At 35.9% G+C, this 22,017-nt stretch overlaps 2 protein-coding genes across 9 annotated transcripts in view; both read left to right on the top strand.

Moving 5' to 3' along the window:
- The window catches only part of LOC105062383 (platelet glycoprotein 4), a 73,332-nt gene extending 69,235 nt beyond the window's left edge, over positions 1-4,097 (top strand). For all 8 annotated transcript variants that reach the window (XM_010946639.3, XM_045510460.2, XM_010946635.3 and 5 more), the window contains one exon: positions 3,158-4,097. The gene's annotated coding sequence lies outside the window, so the exon portion shown is untranslated. The remainder of the gene's footprint in view (positions 1-3,157) is intronic.
- A 10,674-nt stretch (positions 4,098-14,771) lies between these two features.
- Positions 14,772-22,017, top strand: part of LOC105062382 (platelet glycoprotein 4) — a 50,050-nt gene continuing 42,804 nt past the window's right edge. The window contains exon 1 of the mRNA XM_010946634.3: positions 14,772-14,844. The gene's annotated coding sequence lies outside the window, so the exon portion shown is untranslated. The remainder of the gene's footprint in view (positions 14,845-22,017) is intronic.

Genomic DNA, 22,017 nt, shown 5'->3' with positions numbered 1-22,017 from the left:
GAAAAGTCCAGGCAACTATGGTTTTTAATGTATCCTTGCAGTTTTGAGCTGCTAAATGTAAATTAGAGCATAAATGAAGACTGAATGAGTAATAAAGCCTATTGGTATTAAGCAGGTCACTGAAGTTTACCTTTATTCTGGAAAGGATAGGCTAAAAGACGAAGTTGTCATTTTTGATAAGTTAAAATGTTGCACAAAAGATATATATGTATTGACACAACTTTTGATTCATCCATCTAGGAACATACCTCCCTATCTTTTAGCCTACCTATCCACCCACTCACCCTCCTATCTATCTTTTTCTTTACCTACATATCCTTTTGTCCAGGTACACACCCTTTGATCCATCCATCTAGGAACCTACCTCCCTATCCACCCACCTACCATTCTTCCTGTCTTTCTCCCTCCATATCTATCTCTTTACCTATCTATCCATTCGTTCAGCCACACACCTTTTGATCCATCCATTGAGGGACCTACCTCCCCATGCACCCACCCACCTTTCTTTTTCTTTCTTTTTCCTTCCTCCCTCCCTATCTATCTTTTTATCCTACCTATCCACCCACCCACCTTCCTATCTATTTGTTTACCTACCTGTCCATTCCTCCAACAACAGACCCTTTGATCCATCCATCCAGGAACCTACCTCCCTATTCACCCACCTATCTATCTTTCTGTCTTTCTCTCTGTCCCAATCATCGGTCTCTCTGTGTGTCTGTCTGTTTGTCTGTCTTTTAGCCTACCTATCCACGTACTCACCCTCCTATCTTTTTACCTACATATCCATTCGTCCAGTCACAGACCTTTTGATCCATCCATCTAGAAACCTACCTCCCTATCCACCCAACCACCCTATCTTATCTCTTTACCTACCTACCCATTCGTCCAGTGACAGACCCTTTCATCCATCAATCTAGGAATGTATCTCCCTATCCACTGACCTTTCTTTCTTTCTCTCTTCCTCCCTTTGTATATCTATGTTTTAGCCTACCTGTCCACCCACTCACCCTCCTAACTGTCTCTTTACCTACATATCCATCCATCCAGCCACAGACCTTTTGATCCATCCATCTAGGAACCTATCTCCCTATCCACCCACTCTCCTCTCTTTCTCCCTCCCTATCTATCAAAAAAATATATATGTATTAACTTTTCTTGATATTTTTGGCTAGTTAATTATAAAGTCACAAATAGTTAATTTAATATATTACTGACTAGGAAATTTTTTGTAGAATTAAAAAAAAGTAGATATTTGGGGAGACTGAAATTTAGAAGAAAAAAATGAAAAGGGAAATTCAATAAGCTAGAAATTAATGAAAACTAAAAACTTAATAAATGATAGCGACAAAATAAGTTTAAGATATGCTATTTTAAAATTAAGGTAACCTTTAAAAATAAAAACAGGATTGCTGAATATACATAATCTGTCCAAAATCAGGATGTGCACACTAGATGTTTAATGTGGAAGTCCTGATGAATGATTACAACTCACAAGCTAAAACAATGTATCAGTCCAAGTAAGTAAGAGAAAAACAATGTTCAACACAGTAAAACCAAATCAGAGTTAACAGGAAAAATCAGGTAAATGTGGACAGATATGGGCTTTGGAAAAATTGTGGAAGTGGCTCAGGCCTCTGCGATTTAGATATTAGTGCTCGTGACCCCTTGCGCATAAAGAGGAATGAATGTCTGACTCTACCAGCCCTAAGTTGAAGCCTTTCTTTAATACTCACATGTGGCACTGGTATAGCCTGTGGGGGAAATTTTTTACTTCCCCCATACTTTCCATCTGCCCTCCCTTACCAGGAACCTCAAATATATGTATACAATCTAAATCAAGGCCATATTATTGCTATGAAAAATCACCAAAACGTCTTTCTACTCTACTTCCAGTCAGATTATTGACTATCAACTGTCTTACGTAGAAATTCTAGAACAGCCACTGGTAATTACAGAGCTTGTATTATGCAACAGAATTGTGCTAAATATTTCACATGAATTATCACAGCTAATCCCTAATACAATTTTATGACTTTCCAACAGCCAGGAATTCATCAACATCCATTCTGTCTTTTGCAAACATTCCAGAACACAATTTTAAACATGCAAAATTGCCTATATTCCAAGTGTTAATCAGTCAAATTGAAGCTTTAAAAAAATAAGTGGAATATTTGGGCCAGTATTTTTACATAATATGAGATTGAGAGCTTGGGCCTAGAAAGGCAACTCAATCTTTGGTTCTGATCGTTTCTGCCACCATTTACTCACTACAAAGAAGATGGACCCAATTCTGCCTACATACAGTTTGGACAGACTGTATTCAACATGCTAATCTAACGTATTAACATTATAATAAAGGAACTATTGGGTCTCCTTTATGACCTGTCATTAGTCTAGTAACAAGTAAGTTATGATTAAACAAAATAATTCATACGACCATTCATATGATAGATAGAAAAGATTATTCACTGAAAAGCCAAATTACAAAAACTGTTCTAGTGGGAAAATAGGCTTTTCAGAATGAAGTACAGTAGTTACAAATATTTTACTACATTATTCTCTATTAAAATTACATGATCAGTTTCATAGTGCTTAATAAGGCCTGCATGCCAATTATTTTGGGTCTATACATGTCTAGAGTATCTTTGTCAATAGGTAAATTGATTTGGCTTAAACTATGTATTTTTCTTTATAAACAGAGAAAAACATTTTTCTCTGGAGATTTCTTGATATACTAGATTTAGAATCACAGACATAGATTTCCTTAAACAAGCCTCAGTTTTGAGTATTACAATAATTACACCTATGAACAGATTCATAGATAACCGAAAAAATGAGAACATGGATGTACAATAGGGAATAAAGCATAAAATTGTGGAGCTTAGTGGTTTTATTCAATAGGTCATAAAGAGAATAAGCCAACCGTCCTTTCAAAAGTAGTCATAAGAGACAGCACAGAGTGCAAATGCTCATCCGGAGCAGATTTAATTCACTGCCCCACCTTACCTGGCTATGAGCAGCTCTGGAGAGTTGGGAAGCAGCCTTCCATGCATCCTTGAGTGGGAAAACAATGTTATCGTTGATGTACAAATCTGAGTATTACCTGTTTTTCTTCCACCGCTTTCTGATAAGTATTTACCTGTGTTCTACTTTCCAGGAAGCAAATGAGTCTGTACACTTATGCACCAGCTACGTCAGGACTTTCTTCTTATCGACCTACAAAATGAAGATTTAATATGCTTTATTTTTTGCAAAACACATCTTATTTTATAGGTGAAGAACTGGCATCTTTTTTTTTTTTTTTTTTGGCACTGAGCAGCAGCACATTTTTAAAGGATTATTAAAGTGTCATTAAAATCTATACTTTGAACAACAACAAAAAAAGCACCTTTTAAAATTCAACATGGACACACAATTGAATTGATTTCAGTTTCTACCAACCTCACATGAGCATAATCCAATTATTTCTAATTGGTGCTGATTCACTAATTGGTTCCCCGGTGGCAAACTGGGCAGAGGAGTGGATGTGGTAAACATATTCTGGACCATGAACTCTTGTCTTCATCATCAAGGGGAAGTATCACTACCCTCATCAGTGTCCCTGCATACACAGACCCCAGGACTCTCACTACTCTGCATTTCCTGAGCATCACCTATTTTGAAAGACATTTAAGAATGGAAACTCAATGACTGGCCTATGAACCATCTATTATACTATAAATTTCTTTCTCTACGGACTCCTTTGTGCAGTAACAGCAGGCATTGTAACCATGCTCTGTATAACAATATGGGCTTATATTTTTGTCAGTGATTGTGCAAATGGACATGTTTGAGGACTGTGTCATTTTCCACGTTCGTCAGCTCTTCTGGAAATCTGCCCAGATTCTGATCTTTCTACTCAGTTGCATACAACTTATGCTTGGCAACTTCAGCATGCTGTGCTAGTGTTAAGAGATGTAAATGATAATAAAGAAATCATTATGTGGAAGGTGACAAAGAATAGAATGTGCATTAATAGCTATTTGTTGTAATATTTCTTCTTTCATAGTCACCTCAGAAAGATTGGTTTCAATCATTAAAAGATGTTTTTCCTTAAATTCCTCCTGTATTTTGCCTAGTTCCTGTTGTGTCACAAAACATTTACTCTAATTTTCTGTCTGAAGTAGTCTATCTAAATTTTTAGTTCTTTATGAATCTATATTTCCCCTCTGAAACATTTCCTTTTGAAACTTTCTAAATGCAATCTTGACTCCCTTTTCCTAAGCTAATTTTTAAAGCAAGTTGGGAGAAAAAGTAAAAAAGATACTTGGTTTCATCCTTTACAGCAGCCAGACTTAAGTTCTAAATTGTGAAAGATCGTTCCTTTTGATTAGAAAACTTAGTGTTGGGTATCCTGCTTTCTTTAGCAGGGGTTCACTTATTACATACAGCACTAGTCCTCCTGGAAAGGCTCCCATAGAAAAGGAAGACAGATCACATTCTGTCATGTTTTACACACAGATGTTTACAGGGCAAAGTATTAGTAACTGGTTTATCTGGATATTCAAGTCAAGAATAATTTAGTCTCTTCATGTTAGCTGCTGGGTAAACAAACAAAAGCCCAAACGAAAGTACTACCAGTTTGGAAGGATCTTTAGAAAACCTGAACATACTCGAAACATACTGATGTACTTTCCTTTTATTTAATAGGGGAATACTTTTTCTCTCCCCCAATGACATGGACATGTGAGGTAAGGTCCTAGACATCCTCTTCTGATACTTCAGAATTTATTTTCTTTGCACTAGGATATTTGTGGACAAGTTTTTCTAAGAGAAATATAAAAGAAGTTTCTTTCATTCTTAAACTAAGTAGGCCTGAATGTTGTAAAGTAGAAACTGTTCAAAAGAATTAGATGAGAAATTACATATCCACCTCATGGTAGAACTGTATAACCAATGAGAGTCAAGTTTTTAAGTCTTCATACAGAAATGCATCTCCTAGTATTTAGGTATAAGGAAACAGATTTTGACTTAAGAGTCTTTAGTACTGTTTAGCTAAATACATGTATAGTCTAATCTTTATCATTCCTCAGCATATTTTCTCTAAATTCTATAAATTATGTACAAGAAGAAAGATAATCCATAGACAGAGATAAGTGAAATACATTAAAAAATACCCAGCAGAAAATATCATGCTTTCTTTAAAAAATGAGAGAGATTTTCTATATTAAAATGATTTTCAATGTATGTGAATGTCCGTGTGCATGTGTGTCTGCTGAGGGAGGAATGGGGCACTTTCGGGAATATATTCAATGTGTGGTTTACTGTTTGCCCTAGAAGAGTGTAATTGTACACATGGATGAATTTGTATACTGTATTCCGTAGGAAAAAAAAAAGGCACTATTTTGTAAAGAGGGACATTTTCATTCCAAACTGTTTAAACACCAGAAAAAAAATAGTTGTTCAAAACTTGAGTTTGGACATCTATAGCATCCACAAATGGGATAATATAAGCAGAGGGTCTACACAATCTTAAAATGGGCTAAGGCTTATTGCTGCTGACAAGTGCATGAAGAAGAGAACCGTCTATACAGCTTTTAGTTCTCAAAAAAAAAAAAAAAAAAAAAGACAAAAAGAGGTAAAGGGAGTAACATTCCAGGAAAAATGTAGCTATAGGCAAACTGGTAATCCCCGAAAATTTGCTCTTGTGAAAGTGCTATTTGTGTTTCGATTTTTATACGTGCCATTAATCTGTCAACTGTAGGCCATTATCAATGTCTGAGCTACAAAATAACCTTTCTAGCTGGAGTTTGTTTCAGGGGTGCTCCAACTGTCAGCTCACGCTTTCTGGATGAAGTTCAATATATTAGCTACACTGTGGCTGCTCTCTCTTTGCCTGCCTCTTCCGGCCCTTCCACCACTTTAATAACCACTTTACTCAAATTTTCATTGTCCATTACATTTTGCTGCCTATACCACCAGAATTACCTATGATAGCTTTTTCTGCGTTATTTGCAGTAAACTCAGCTAATGAACTACAAATGAGCTACTGTTTAGTATTTGTATCAAACACATACAGGCTTTTTCCTTTTATGGCTCAGAAGTAGCTGCATTTTTAAACTGTTGTGAAAATTAAAACTTCCTTTATTAGAAAAATGATTTTACTTTTCATTTAAAATTTCTGAACGTGTCTTATGTCAGTGTTATTTGATACGATTACTCTAACTGTATATTAGATGTTTGTGTCCATGCATCAGTTACTGACATATTAACTCCTATTTCCTTTCCCTGGCTGTTCTCAGATGCCAGTAAGCTTATGTGTACACACTCCAGAAATGTTCCATTCTGCACACTCATGAAGGGGAACTGAGACATACCTAGGACAAACCAAAATGTTTCAAATTTTAATTGTCTGAAATCCAAGTCAGCGAGCCTCAACATCACCTGCAAACCTGTTAAAAATGCAGAAGCTCAGGTTCTATCCCAGAACTACTAAACCAGAATCTGCAGTTTTATGGGATTCTCCAAGTGATTTACTTACTCAAGAAAATGGGAAAAGCCCAGATTTAAGTCACACAGAATTTCCAGTACCCGTGGAACAGTTTTATTTGATCTGTTGCTGACATTAGTTTGATTTATCAACAGTATGACTTACGAGAGCAAAGCTACATAAGCATCCTGAGATGAAAGCTCCCAGATTTGGAAATTTGCCATAACTATTCCAACTAATTGTCATTTGGCTGTTGAGCTTGTAAATGCTGCTTTCACATGGTAATAGAGCTAATCTATATGGCAGGGCAGAGGATGAAGTGGTACTAACTTGATACTCTGAATTTTCTGGACTGTGTTACTTGAGCTGCTTGACAATATTCATGACAAATATTTACTGCATGTAAAGTGGGAGATAGTCTGGGGCGGGTAAAAGATATTAACGCTGGAGATATTCCCCAGAATTTATCTGAGATGGAAATTATCCGCTTGGATAAAGGGACTCTTCAGGATCCAACAGTTCTATATATTACATAAATTATAAGAAATATATTAACCAGCTGTAGAGCTTTACTCTGGGCAGAATAAAAAATAAGGGGCTAGATTGCTTGCTTGCAGAATGTCTAGACTGGAATAAGGAGCTGGTGGAAGAGAGGAGAAAATAAAGATGAGGGCTGATTTCCAGAGGAGAATGAGTGTCTCTGCACTTGTGTAAGATTAAATAAGGCCAGTGCGGAAGTGAGAACTGAGCTGGGAACTATGTAGGCCCAAAGAGCCAAGTTGACAGCTGCTGTTCTGCTCTAATGCCACCCTGAGTCAGCACAGCTGAGGAAACATGGACCCACAGGAAAGAGAAGGGTAGGTAACTACTGGTGGCTAGTTTTATAAACTCCACCTCCTATGCATTAAAGAAAAGAATTTACTGAGTAGAAAGTTCTGAGGAACCAGCTTAAAATGGAAACATATACTGTCATAAAGTCTTCATCATCTTCAGCTTTTGTGATAGACCAGTGAGCGGGAGTCTAAAAATTTTCTTTCTCTGGAACCTCTTTGAAATATTAACATATGTTAGTGTTGTATATTTCCAAACAGATAATCCGAATAATCATTTAATATTAAAGATCCTGTAAATTGTGAAAACTATCTATATTGACTATTTAGTCAGCAACTTCTTTTTGCCCACCCCCCAGTCCCTTCCCACCCCAGTCCTGCCACCAGCATACATGTAGCATGATTAGTAGATGTTTAAGTAGGTGTAACGGGAGGAACCAACTGAACGGAGAGTTGAATCACTAGGATTCAGAAATTTCCCTACAAATAAGTTCTTTCTGACATGGGTTATTTTCTGGATTATGTGTATTTGCTGTGTTATTAATGAATATCTAGCTCTGTTTCCAGTTCAAGACGACAACATAGGAAGATTTTGAACTCACCTTCTCCTTGTCCCACAGACACACCAAGTCTACAGCTACATATGGAACAATTTTCTCTGAAGAAAACTAAAAACTAAGTGAACAAATGAGGAAAACCTCACTTCAGAGTGGGTAGGAGAGGGTGAGCCACAATCGTGCCATAAGCCCCACCCCCAGCATGGCAACCAACATCAGGAGGAAACTTGAATCACAGATTTACTCCCTAAGGAGTGAAGGGTTTGAACCCTACAATGGGCACCCAAACTTTTTTAAGATTTGCACATGAGAGAAGAGCCCCCAAAATATCTAGCTGTGAAAGCCAGTGGGGGTCTTGCATCCAGGACGCCCCCAAGTGCAGCAAACTGAGAAAGGACTCTGAAAGGGCTCAAATGCTCAGACTCACCTGCCCCAGGGATGGGTGCAGAAGCAGCAGAACAAGAGGCACCCAGACTGTGTATGAAAGAGGCTCATTTTCAATCTTAAAATATAAGACCGAGGGGCAGGCATCTAGTTTAGCATTCATCTAGGGGCGTGCTGGGATACTTTCTGGGGACAAACACTGGTGGGCACCATCTTCAGACTCTTCCTCTGCCTTGTTCCGGCAGGTGGTGCCACGTCTACCTCCCACCCCGACCGCCCATGGACACCATGCTTGTGCTTCCCCTCTGCCTCACTCCAGCCAGCAGATGCCAAGTTCACACTCTCCCTCTGCAGTGCAACAGAGAACAAGTATCTCTCCGAGGGCAGTTTTTCCATGAATTTGGTGATTCAGATTTTGTATCAGGTGCCCTGATTTTGGAGGCTGCTTCTCAGGGGATACATACCCCTTGATTGCCTGGCTCTAGAGGTCATGGGGCTTGTGTTCCTGAGTCTGCTGGGACTGAAACTTAAGACTGACAGCTCTTAGTAGACTACCACCCCCAGGACACTGCATGGACAAAAGACTGAAACACCCCCAATCTTTATATGAAAGAGGCCTATTTTCTTTTGCTGGAGTTTTGGCCTGAGTGGCAGACACCAGGATTGGTGCACATCTAGAGGCCTACACAGATACTCTCAGGTTGGTGAATGTCAGTTCATTTTCCTCCCTCTGCCTGGCTACAGCTCACTTGTCTCTTCAGTAAAGCACTTTTTAACTTGTCCAGAGCCCTGATCTTTCCAAGTGGGGCACCTCCAGAGCACCTGGTTTGGTGACCAAAAGAGATTACAAGTGTGGTCCCAGCACAGTATACATTTGTATACTTTCAAAGCTGTAGCCTGAGGTCTGGCTTCCAATCAGCCTGAATCTAGGTGCTCAATGAACTCCTCTTATTTGGTACACTGACAGGTCTTGCAAACTCACAACTACTTTGAGCTATTAAAAATAAAGTAGGCTGCTTGGACAGTCACAGAAGTGTGAGAGAAAACCAAGAGCTGAGGCACAGATGAGCGATACGCTTCGTCTCCTATACTGCACCAGCCCTTTCAGAGCGGGAAAGGTGGCTCTTTCATCTGCTGCATATAAACCAACACAGAGAGCTAGGAAAAATCAAGAAATAAAAGAGTACAAACCAAAGAACACGACTAAGTATCAGAAAAAAATTAGTGAAGAGAAGATAAGTAATTTACCTGATAAAGAGTTCAAAGTATGGTCATAAGGATGATCACCAAACTCAGAAAAGTTAATGAACACACTGAGAACTTGAACACAGATAGAAAATGTATGAAAGTATTAAAGTCACAGTGCTGAAGAATACAACAACTGAACTGAAAAATACACTAGAGGCGTTCAACATCAGAGCAGATGAAGCAGAAGAAAGGATCAATGAAGTCAAAGACAGAGCAGTGGGTCTCACCCAATTAGAATACCAAAAAGAAAAAAAGAACGAAAAAATTGAAGATAGTTTAAGGGACTTATGGACAACATCAAGTGGACTAACATTTGCATTACAGTGGTCCCTGAAGTAGAAGAGAGAGAGAAAGGGGCAGAGAAATTATCTGAAGGAACAGTGTCTGAAAACTTCCCTAACTCGAGAAGGGAAACAGACATCCAGACCCAGAAGCACATAAACTTCCAAATAAAATGATCCCAAAGAGACCTACTCCAAGATACACTATAATTAAAATATCAAAAGACAAGGAGAGAATTTTAAAAGCAGCAAGAGAGAAAAAAAATTGTTACATAAAACCGAACTCCCATAAGACCATCAGCAGAAACTTCCCAGGCTTGAAGACAGAGGCATTATATATTCAAAGTGCTAAATGGAAAACAAAGAAAAAAAAGTCTACACAACAATACTCTATCTTGCAAAGTCTGAATTCAGAATTGAAAGAGAGGGAAAAGTTTCTAGAAGACCTGAAGCTAAAGTAATAAAATACCGATAAACTGGCCATACAAGTTAAAAGGACTTATTAAGATGAAAAAAGTGTTCTAATTAGTAACAAGAAACATATGAGAATATAAACTTGACTGGTAAAGCTAAATATTTAGTAAAGCTAGTATGAAGGTTAAATGTCAAAGGTAGTAAAAATAAACGTAACTACAATAATTACTTAAGAGATATACAAAATAGAACCATGTAAATTTGACATCAAAAACATAAAACCTGAGGGGGAGATTAAAAATGTAGAGCTTTAGAATGTGCTCAAACTTGGCAGTTATTGACATAAAATAGATGTTGTTGTTTGTGTTACTCATTAGCTTTTATATGTATGTGATACTATTCTTTTATGAAAAGATCATAGGAACCACACACAAAAGAAACCTGTAATAGATGCACAAAAGATATAAGGGTATCTAAGCATATCACAAAAAAAATGCTATGAAACCTAAAAGGAAGAGAATCAGAATTAGGTTTATTTATTTATTTATTCATTCATTCATTATTCACGTTTTCTTTTATTGAATTATTTATTTTTTATTTAATGGAGGTACTGGGGATTGAACCCAGGACCTCATGCATGCTAAGTATGCGCTCTACCACTGAGCTATACCCTTCCCCCAAGTAAGAGAATGAGAACAGAAGCAAAGAGAGGAACTACAAAACTTGCTGAATGACAACTTACAATATGGTATTAAGTACATATCTATCAACAATTATTTTAAATATAAATCGACTAGATTCTCCAATCAAAAGACAGAGACTGGCAGAATTGATTTTCTTTAAGATGCATCTACCTGCTGCCAACAAAAGACTTCACTTCAGATGTAAGAAGGTATACAGATTGAAAGTTAAAGGATACAAAAATATATTTCATGCAAATTAAAACCTAAAGAAAGCTGGGGTAGCTATACTTGTATCAGACAAAATATACTTTAAAAAAGGCTGTAATAAGAGACAAATGAGAGCATTGCATAATGATAAAGTGGCCAATCTAATAAAAAGATGTAACATTTGTAAATATTTATGCACCCAACACAGGAGCACCTCAATATAGAAAGCAAATATTAACAGACCTAAAGGGAGAAATAGTCAGATATACAATACCTGTAGGAGACTTTAATACCCCAGTGACATCAATAAATAGATCATCCAGACTGAAAATTAGTAATAAAACTTTGGCCTTAAGTTAGGCCAGATGGACTTTAAAAAGAGATATGTATGTATGTATGTATGTATGTATGTATGTATGTATGTATGTATGTATATATGTACACACACACACACACACAGAACACGTCATTTAAAAGGAACAGAATACACATTCTTCTCAAATGTAGCACATGGATCCCCAGGAGAGATCATATGTTAAACAACAAAACAGATTTAATCAGTTTACAAAGACTAAAATCATGTCAAGTATCTTTTCTGACCACAATGGTATGAAACTAGAAATCAGTTTCAAGAAGAAAACTGGAAAATTCACAAATATGTGCAGATTCAAGAACATGCTACTGAACAACCAATGGGTCAGAAAGGAAATCAAAAGAGAAATCAAAGAAATATCTTGAGACAAATGAGAATGTAAATACAAAACACCAAAACTTATTGGATGCATCCAAAGCACTTTTAAGAGAGTGCACAGTGATAAATTCCCACCTCAAGAAAGAAGAAAACTCTCAAATGACTTATATTCACACTTCAACATTCAAAGAATGGATATGCCGATCCTTCTCAAATTCTTTCAAAAAGCAGAAAAGGGGAACACCCCCAAACTCATTTTATGAGGCCAGGATTACCACTAAACAAGGAAGCCACAAGAAAAGAAAATCACAGGCCAATATCCCTGATGAACACAGATGCAAAAATCCTCAACAAAATATTAGCAAACCAAATTCCACAAGAAACTAAAAGAATGATACATCATGATCAAGTGGAATTAAGAGCCTTGTAAAAAGTACTCAAATTAATTTCCTTGTGGAAAAAGCTGAAAGTCTTTTATTACCACACTGTAGTGTTATAACCTGCATTTGAATTATTTACCATATGTACAAGCTAATAAGTTAGCCTAAACTGTTCCTGGATGTTGGCAGACGAGACATGTATGATACTCCTGAGACAGAGACAACAGACTGTGTTACAGCACGGTAAAATGCATGTGTATTAGCCGAATAGCTGTTGGCCTCCATGGACCTCAAGTCTCACAGGGGAAGACGCAGCAAGGCCAAAAGGATGCTGTTAATTTAGTAGGTCTGTACTGCAACTCAGGTAGACAAGGTTTCAGGAATTCACCACTTTGAGAACAAGCAGTGAGCTAGGCCTTTTCCTGTTTGTGGGCAGGACTCAGACACTACATCATTCCTCCAGGTTCACCACTGCAAACATAAGCCCAAGAAGTGGCCCATGTAAGGAGCAGCCAGGTCTTCCTTCTTGGCAAACCAAGCAAGATATAGAGGAAAACAGACGCCCAACGACAACTGTTTCTTTCAGGTGTACACCACGCTGAGCAGCAAGTGATAGGTTGTTTTTCTTCATTCTTTTTGGCTACATGATAAAAAGTTTGGAAAACTTGCATTTAACGACATTGAACAGACTTCTGGCAAGGCTTTTCAGAGATCTTAATGTGCAATGAATCTCCAAGAAGAAAAAAATTACGGCTCAGTGTTTCTCAAAGTTTTATGACCACGAATTCTTCTTTCTTAAGTACTTATGAATACAAACTGCATTTTCCAAAAGTAGTTAGCTTTTGCTATTTTGCTTGCTTCTCATAAGTTATCTCCTGGTCTTTTAAGAAAAATCACCATAATACACTTAATCTGTGCATGAATATAAAGTGTCAGGCCAGAAAGAGGTACATAAAATATGCTCAATATTTGAAATAGTTGTTTTCCCTATTCTGTGGCTTTCCATGACATGCTAACCTTAAATCATCTGATCATGGCAGTAACTGCACTATTTTAATAACTTTTTGAACCATGTGACACATTGCTGGACTACATAGCTACCATTTTTAAATGAATGCTAAACATTTATTTAATTCCCTGATGTGACTTTCTGAATTTTGTCTCTAACATGAGAATTCTTATTAGTAACTTTATCTTCCTTTATATTCAGTATATCCTTATTCTGTGGCAAACTCTATTCACCATCTTATAATATTTAATCAATCAAGACATTCAGGAGACATCAATCTGTTAATGCCATGGAAATTTTGCTCACAAAAAGAAATTAAAGAGTGTTGTTAGCTGTGGCAGACAGTGGGGGCCCCAAATATTTTGTCCACTCCCCTGCATCTCTCAGGCCTCTATAATTAGGAGGAGTTATGCAATAAACCCTCCCTGATTGTCCATGGATGGAAGTCCCAGGCAATACTTCCTCAGAAGCATTGAAGAGCTTTCAGGTTATCACCCGCTGCTACACCTGACAACATGCAGATGAGACGGTGGGCTCCCATCAGCCTGACACCCGGGGTGTCCCTGTGGAGCACAGCCCCACCAGCTAACAAGTCTGAGGCAGGTGGTATGAGAGATAAATCAACTGTGATTATGTTAAGCTATACTATAATGGAGATTTTGTTAAGCTATACTATAATCTTAAAACCAAAACCAATTTTGAATAATGAAAGATCCTCCCAAAGCCAGAAGTTCTGAAAATTGGCTTTGAAGCCACCAACAGCCTATATACTACCTGTGTTAATAAATTTGGAAACCTTGAAGATCCTTGTATTTGAGAATTAAGATATCCTGAAGCAATGTTTACTAAATCGTGTGCCTTAAAATACTAATTCTGGGATATAATAATAGATACTTTATGGGTAAAGCTGATCGTTTAGGGCAATACTTGGGAAATAATGCGAACTAAATAGTCCTGTTGGAGAGTGACTAAATATAAAGGTGATGTATGTTCCAAGACACCAATATTCCTTTAATCCAATTTTCTAAACATAACCACGGACTATGGTTTCTTCCATTAAATACTAGGCAAAGTCACTTACAGAATTCTAATTTGGGAAAGCCAACATGGAGAAATGTTTAGTACTTCTTTTCAACAGGGCTGCTAAGTGACAGAAAGGGCACAATCTAAGGAAGATAAAAAAGATATACGTTGCCTCAAAAAAGAGGCATCTTTACTCCTAAAAAAAGAGTCTGGATGGAAGTAAGTGAGGACAACACTGAATGTCAGCTGACAGCAGTCAGATGCTCCAAATGCAGACAGATTATTCGGGTGGGTGCCTAAAGCAGCTGAACCTTAACTTCTCAGTCATGACGAAAACTTCCCTTTACATAGAAAATTTTGAAGCAGATGAACAAAGGCATGTACAAGGAGCACATATGTGCACACGCATACACATCTGTGTGTGCGCACATATATGTATGTGTATATAGATAAGGACATAAAAATGACTTTCTCCCCCTCTCCTTAGAGAGTTCAGTCAGCTCTGCAAACAGTTCATGTAAACATTAGCTCTGCCAACACTTTCAGAAGGCCAATGAAATTTACATGTTGATCTGGCCCAGCCCACATGAGAACTATCCACAGATAAAGCTCTCTCTTCAATCTGTCTTTTACACACAGCTCCTACCAGGGCTTCTATAAAAATAAGGGTAAGTTTATTTTACTTCTTTACTGCAGTAGGTTTACTTTCATCCTGAGCTTTGATTTATTAGACTACATGGCTAAAGTCTAACCTTTAATGACCCTGATATTCTGCACTTTATCTTTAATGATGTTCTTTAAACTTTTTTTTAAAGATGGTATTGGAAACCTTCACTTTAATCTCTCAAGCTTTCACTGGTATTACCATATACTGTTATGTCCTGTGCAATTAATATTCTCTTTTTAAATTGTGCACACATATACTTATTTTTATTCCTTTATGTGAAGACCCTCCTCACCACATAAAACAGAACCTACCCTTGGTTTAATACTTCTACACATGAACAAGGCAGCAAAGAAGAAAATAAATGTTTACTTATGCGTGTGTGTATATACACACAGACAAAATTATGTATGTTATACATGTGCACAAATGTGTGTATAAATCTTCATGGTTAGTTAACCCCAAAGATTAAAGTGATAAAACAAATTTCACCTTTTGGGTTTATACTGGTAACCAATGTTTTGAGATACTTTATACCGTATATGTGCTGTGTATGTGTTACAGATCTTTAGAACAAATTTTGTTTAATCTCCAAATAATTCTGATAATTGCCACTTACAGAATATGTTCATTGTTCATGCCTTGTTTATCGTATTTAGATATTTTCTTTTCTAATGTCAAGTTATTGTTAATTGTTATTCAATGTTACAAATATCTTGAAAAGAATATGTAAAGACAGGTATTGATCAAGAAATCATATATATAAATATTGTTTTCTTTCAGAAGCGAGTATAGGCCCTTCAGTCAGTCTATCTGAGTTCTAATCTTGTTTTGGCACATACTGGCTATGTGACCTCAATCAGTTGTCTAAAGATCATAGTAAGGTGGTGCAATAGGTCAACGAGATAACATATGTGAAACACTTATTTCCACAACTGGCAGACAGTAAGCCCCCAATATATGTTAACTCTGTTACTGGATCATCATCATCATTTGAGGATCTTTATTTACACATACGATCTAGAATTCTACTCAAAGAAAATGCATCCAGATTTACATTTTAAAATTTTACACTTTACATTTTAAAATGTAAATCTACCATATGACTTGAGCTTCAGCTTGAGGCTACAGGTAGACTCTGTAGTTATTCTTTGGACAAGAAAGGGAATCAGGAGTATCAAGACTCTGTGTTGCCAACACACAGATCCTACTATTAATAAAGCTGTGATCAGAACTTGGGCTATGTGATTCCTCTTCTAGAACATTATGCATCCATTATCTGCCTCTCAAATATGCTGCAACAGTTTTATCACTCAACTTACTTTGCTCTTCCTCTTTTACTGCACAAGTGTTCAATTTCACAAATCAGCTTATCTAGAAATACTGTTACAGAAGACTCCTGAAATCACACAAATGCTAAAAGAAGGCTTACTTACTGTTTTTCATATTCTTAGAGAAAGCCAGTCAAAGCATGACACAGAACTTAAAAGGAATTACTGTGAAAGCTAATGGCATAAAAATTGAAAACCTGAGTAATTTGAAATTACGATAAGAATAAATTTTAAAATAGTAAAAAATGTTTAAAAATTACCAAATGTCAGAACACTGGCTATTTCCTTACTAGTTAATAAGGAAGAAACAAACCCACAGGAAAAATAGAGTTGAACAAAGATACTGTAACATATTTTTAAAAAATGTGCCAATATACTTAAAAAAAACAGTTTAAAGTTCACTCAATTAAATATTTACCAAGAAAATAAGTACTTGTTAACAACTTAAAGTTCAGATAAACCAGTGTGAGTGACGTATGGAGATACAAATTTTCACTGTTGGGTACACCGATCTACAAACAGAAATTAGGCAAAATTACCTACCAAAAAACAAGTAAGTATTTTTAACTCAGAAATTTCACTTTCTGCCATTTACTAGTATCCCAACACAGTAAACAAAACATGTACATGAATTTTTAGAATCGATTTTATAAGATCAAAGAACTAGAAAAAACTTTTAAAGTTCCATTAAATATGAGACTATTTAAATTTAAAAGACAATGCTACATTTATCATGCAGTATTTTTCAATAATGGAAGAAGAAGAGTTAACACTTTCCATGATATGAGAATATCTCCAAGGCACCTAATATTAAAAGAGGCAAGTTGCAGAAAGTGTAATTTGGTGTACATATTAGTCTGTATGCATACATATGTAAGTTTAACATTTACAAAATTTCGGGGTATGGGGGGAGTGGTCGGGACACACCTAACATCGTTTACTTCTGAGGAACAGAGTTCGTGATCGAAAGAGAATTCACATTTTATACCTTTCTGTAACTTTCAATATTTTTTACTTGTCCATGTTACTTTAATAAATTCTCTAACCTAAAAACTTGCTTAATAGTCACCTGTCACCATAGCAATTATTTATTAAATAAATACTGTATGTCAGGCTCTGCACTAAGTCCTTCATTTTACCACTCCTGATCTTTACAACAACTCTGAGAGGGAGCTATTTCCACTACAACTAAGAGAGGCGAAGCGGTTAGTGACAAGTCACACACTGTAGGAAGGGATGAATCCAAATTCCAACTTAGGTGCACTCACTCCCATTCAGACGCTCTTCATCTCAAAGCACCGCCTACCTGTGGTATGAACATGCAGTGTAATAACCTCTCATTTCGGCTCACTCTCATTCCTTTCCAAATACTATCGTGCATCTCATCATCGTGTGTGTGTCCACTCATTCAGCTGATTACCAGCTATGAGCCTGTTCTGGGGACTCAGCAGTGAACTGAACAGACAAGCGTCTCCCTCCTCACGGGGCCAACATTCTAGCAGATGAAGAGACACGACAAACGTATGCCAGCTGGCGCTGTGTACCTGCAGTCACCAGATGGAAGGGAGGGAAGGGGCAGAGCCCGATCGAAGGGGAAGCACCTTGAGTGCCTCGTAATCAAGTGTTGCACACAACTCGCCTCACTTAGTTCTTATGATTCTCTTATTTAGTTTTCTCCACCTTTTAACTAAGAAAATGAGAGTAAGTAGTCATTTGACTCCGAATCTGCAGTCAGTATATCTAATGCCTGGTAACATCAGGATTCACTTATGTCTGTCTGACTCCAAATCCATGTGGTCCTTTCAGAAGAAAAGAGTTCCCAAGAACTGAGCCTAAGCTGCCTTTACTGATAATTTTATCTTTCATTCTGCTAAATGGGTCTAGTGCTACGGTGGATTTACACGAGGCCGGTATACCCTCAAATAAAACATATCCCTTCAAAATCCTGCACGCACATAATCTTTTCAAATAGAAAACCCCAACATTATTTAGAAATAGGTATAGCATTTTCCTGCCTTACTGTTCAAGGTTAATATTTTTGCTCAATGTATAAATACATAGTTGCAGATTTTACTTAGTTCTCCATTTTTCTGGGTCCTGTGTGCTAAGAAACGGTTGTCTATGGGATTGAACACTTAACAGCGGCTTCTGGGAATTTGCTTCTCTGGACTGCTCATGAGGGTGGGACATTTTCCTCTTCAGAGACAGAGGATTTGGATGACATTAGGCTACTGATTAAATAGTGATCCAAGTAAGTTAATTGTCAACTTATGCATCTATTTTGCATGTATTTTTTCCTGAAATATCTTTCTCTAACTGTTTATAATTTTATTGTAATTTAACTAGCCTTTCAATACATTTAAGATATGCTGTTTAAAATAAGTCCTATCTGAACTCCTGTGTTGATGAGCTATTTCTGAACTGTCAGACTGGAAGGTGTGTGTATGTATATGTATTTGTGAGAATTAAGGCTGAGAAGAACATGTATCAAAGCAGCTTAAATACAATCAATATTGTTAAAAGGCTATTAAATTAGCCTTTATCCTACCTTTTCACTAATACAGCAAAGATAAAAGTTCACAGTTACAAGGGAATCATCATTTTAAATTCCCTGAAATCTAAGTTATTCTTTTTAAATGAAAAGCATAAATTAAAATGAGATTATGAAAGGCAATTTCTACTTTACCCTAATTAAGTGGTCTGATGTTTGAAAAAAAAATCCCAATATACCTAAAAATTGTTATTACTTATTATTAATTTAAAATAAATGTGTCAGTAAAAATATCCTGGAAGAAGACAGCAATGCTCGAGGAAAAAGAGTGCTTTGAATTCCTTTCCAGTTGTACTGCAGTGCTAGCAAATGAAAGGGTTCAACAAATGTCCAGAAGAGACAGCACAAGCAATGAAATGAGAGCTGGTTTAAATCTGACCTAATGAACTAAATATATTTCTATACTGTTACTGTTAACTTGCTGTATTTCAAGGTTGACTTAGAGGCATTTACTCAGCTGGTCTGTCTGACAGATGATAGTTTAACCCACTGAATATTTCAATTTTGCCTGTATGATTCTGGGAATTTTTTCATAATAACATATTTTTAATATTGAGGGTCTTTATTTTCCCCTCCCAAAGATAAGGACCTTTCATTTGGTTAGATCTTAAAATAGTGAGTTTCTTTTAAAGTAACATAAGAATATATTTTTTTCTATTAAAAAGTCATCCTGAATAGTATTTCTATCTAAATGTTATTTAATAGTTATTTTTTTATCTGAATAAATCTAAGAGAAATTTAATCTTTTGGTTTTCATAGAAGGATTTTGCTGTGATCATAAAACTTTTAAAAAACAGAAAGTGATAAATAGTGAAGAACTTCTGGTTAGAACAATAGACTATTTCCCTTTTTAAAGTCTGTTTATCATCCTTGTTGACAGCCTCCAATTGTTTTCGCAATTATTAGGTTCAACACAGTTTAGATTAATGCTGTATAGAAAAACACATTTCGTTTAAACTTCAGTTTTTCAAGCTAAATCATGCAGGAAAGTGAGACTCTGATGATTCTCTCATCTGCACTTTCCACCCCAGAGTTTATTATCTGGAATAATGACTGTGTAGTTAAACAGAGTATATTAAGAGGCCACTCAGCAAGTCAGTTCCTTCTGTCTCTCTGCCTCTGATACACTTGTATGGGAAGATGGCTCCACCCTCAAAGAAAGAAAGAAAAATATGTCTTAGATGTGATGGGCTTCACTCACCAGAACAACAACAAAAATAGACCCTTAAAAGCCACATCTGTAGTAGGATGTATGTTAGTTTCTTCCTTTTTTTAGTTCCTCTTGCAACAAACCATTCACTGGGATCTGACAATTTTTTTAAGCATATTTAAACTTACACACTTTGTGTAATGAGGATTTCAGTGTAGGGTTTTTCTGGAGAATACCATTTGGTCCTACTAAGAATTGCCTGTTCAAATGTTGGAGCACTTGATTGAAAAATCCTTCTTAGCCTTTTTAAAGGTAAGTCATAATGACTTTGTTTAAATACAAAGATTTCTCTCACAAGTGATAGGAAATTAGGTTTGTATTGTTTTCCAAGTTATGAAGCTTCCTACCTTCTATGTTTAAAAAGTATTAAAACCCTGTCTAATAGTCAATGACATTTCACTTCTTGATGTTTAAAATCTTACGTTTATCTGTAAACATTTGTTAATATTTTAAATGATTTACAATACAATTTGATTACTGCAAAACTTCCACTGTCTACTTAGGCCATTTATACATGATTTTTAATTTAAGTTATAAAAGGAAATAAATGTAAGTAAAAATCAGTATAATGGGATTAGTTCTTATGAAAGTCTTGCCACTCTTATGCCAAAATGCTTTTTAATATGCAACTGTTAACTACTTATTACTCTACAAAGTCAGTAGTTTGCTTACTTTTGTCTGAATTGCACAATTTTGGGTGAACCTGACTGTCTACAGAGTTAAATGCAATGTGTATTTTAGATATGTCCTTAAGTGCCTTTTTAAATGAAGAAAGATACTGTAATCGCTATTGGAAATGGTACATTATATTAATTTTAGATAATGATTTTAGACTTAAATAAGTCTGCATAAAATTATATAAAATTTAGTAGCAGAATAAAAATGAATCAAGGTTACTTAAGGAAGCGTATTATAACTATCAGCAAATTATTTTCTTGAGTGATGATACCAAGTTTAAATAACGATAAATCATTCTGGGGAAATTAAATGTTTTAGTTTTATTATAGTAAGTGAATCCATACATAACTGTAAATGACATAAACTCTTTAGAGTATCTCAGTTTCTGGAATTATCAAGTTACATTTTGAAAGATATTTTAAAAAATCTTTGCATGTACTTTTCAGTCCTTTGCTATGTAGTTTTAAATTAGTAAAAACAAAATTGATTCTAATATTGGTTCAAAAATAATCAAAATATACATTTTTTAAACTGTTGTTTCATAGAGAATCCAGTGTTCCACTGGATTTTATGATAGGACAAAAATACATATAATTTTTTTGTTTAGCATTATTAGACCAGAACAATAAACCAAATACTTGGTAAACCTGGGAGGAATCTATTAATTACAGTCAGAGAGGTACTTGGACAGTATAGTGAAAATTTTGGAATTCATCTTGGAAGTATAGTTGCTACCCTTACCTTTTATGAAAATGTTTGGCCAAGTTTACTCAAACATATTTGAATCCTGTGGATTTTTTCTTTCTGAAGAAACTGATTCTGTAACTATTTTCTGATTTAAGCACAAGGTGTTTTAATTCACTAGCCCAAGCCATGACTGAAATTTTCAAGAAGCACTGTTCTAAGCAAGAAACTGCTTTTCTCTTGCACGATATTCTAAGTTCCTGTATCCATAAGAATAAATCCTCTCATCAGATTTTATTGTAATCTAAGTGTTGTGCAAATAATCATTTCTGTTTATGTAAACAACATACGTTTATTAGATTTTTAAAAAATAACTGGCCAATATGCAATAATATTTTACTGTTATAGCTGTTCATAATAATGTCTTAACATTTTAAATAAAAATCTGTTATGAGAGGAATTTTTATTATCTCATTTAATTTTATTTGACACTGGCAATCTTATAAGATATATAATATACCCACCTACAGAAATAATCATAAAGACTTAATATTAAGACCCACGTAAATTATTTGACTTCACAGCAAGTATCGTAACTCATAACTCATGCAAATAGTATACTATCTTAATATTTATAATAAAACTTGAGGTTGGAAAAAAAGGTAATAGCATTTCTGTGTCTGACTCAAGAATGGATCTAGATAATCTTATTTAAACCAATAA

Source organism: Camelus bactrianus, chromosome 7 (genome assembly GCF_048773025.1).
Source record: "Camelus bactrianus isolate YW-2024 breed Bactrian camel chromosome 7, ASM4877302v1, whole genome shotgun sequence".
Classification (NCBI taxonomy): Eukaryota; Metazoa; Chordata; class Mammalia; order Artiodactyla; family Camelidae; genus Camelus; species Camelus bactrianus.
The sequence above is the reverse complement of the archived record's forward strand: the minus strand, read 5'-3'. Positions and strand labels throughout refer to the sequence as shown.